The sequence below is a fragment of the Buceros rhinoceros genome, unplaced genomic scaffold (assembly GCF_000710305.1).
Source record: "Buceros rhinoceros silvestris isolate BGI_N320 unplaced genomic scaffold, ASM71030v1 scaffold23303, whole genome shotgun sequence".
NCBI lineage: Eukaryota > Metazoa > Chordata > Aves > Bucerotiformes > Bucerotidae > Buceros > Buceros rhinoceros.
In genome coordinates this window covers 76974-78061 of record NW_010403424.1, presented here as the reverse complement: position 1 = coordinate 78061, position 1088 = coordinate 76974, and positions in this window count along the sequence as shown.

Sequence of the window (1088 nt, the reverse complement as noted above, 5' to 3'; positions counted from 1 at the left end):
CCCTTGGTCCTTTCTCTGCAGCTCTCTTTCACATACCTAGCTGTCTGGAAATCCTTTCCTTATTGAGTCACTGAATTGTTCAGAGTTTCCCTTTGGTTCATAATTAGACTTTCTGTGAGCACAGATGAAGATCACTGTGTCAGGACTTTTAGACTGAGATTTCAAAGTCCCTGAGGCACCTTTTGGGAAAAGTCTTGTTCTTAGCAGTATCCAGTTTCTTGTTTAAGACACACATGCTGATCCTAGTAGCATTGCCACAGAGGACTTGGAAGCCAGCCATCATTATAGTATGGGCGAAAAAATGCATTGAGTCTAACAAGTAGAGCTGAAGCCTTTCTGGATTTAATGGCTTTTTATGGGGCAGGGATGATAAGTCTTGTAAGAGTCAGTAAGGAAATTGCAGACATAAGAGCAGTCTCCTTTTGTCATCATCAGCCTGGTTTAGAGCTCGCTGGAGAGTCTCATTGACTGCAACTGGCTTTGAATCAATCTTCATAACTTCAAGGTGCCTTGTTTTCAAAAACGAACTCAAGGAAGCCTTTTAGTGGCTCCTAATAAATGACCACATACATGTTTCTCCTCTCTTCCCTGGAAGCACACCCTGTGTTTGCAGACTGCCCTCCGCTGCGTTTCCCTCCCTGGGCGTGGGGCTGGGCTGCCTCAGGGCTGGCGGGCACCAGCGGGCCAGGAATCTGCCTTTCTGGGGCAGAGTTTCCAAACCCAAGAGGACTGCTGTCCCACCGGGGTGTCACACCAAGCACCAAATTCTCCATGTGCTGGCCTGGCCGCTCTGTCCCTCACGCCGTATAGGAACGGCCGCAGAGCGGCCCGAGCAGTGCCGCCTCAGAACAAGATGGCGGCAAAGCTTCCCTCACCAGCCCCCTGGCTGTGAGCAGGGCCTGAGGCAGAAACACCGCCTCCACGGGCCCCGGCGTTCCCCTTTCACCAGTCAGGTCTCGGCTGCGTGTTGAAACCTGGAAGGGGTTAGCTGAGGAGAGGGGATGGGGCCTGGGGGGCTCACAAACAGGCAGACGCCGGGGGAAAATGGCGGGGTACGTTCTGCGGTGCACGGCCCACCCACACCCCTC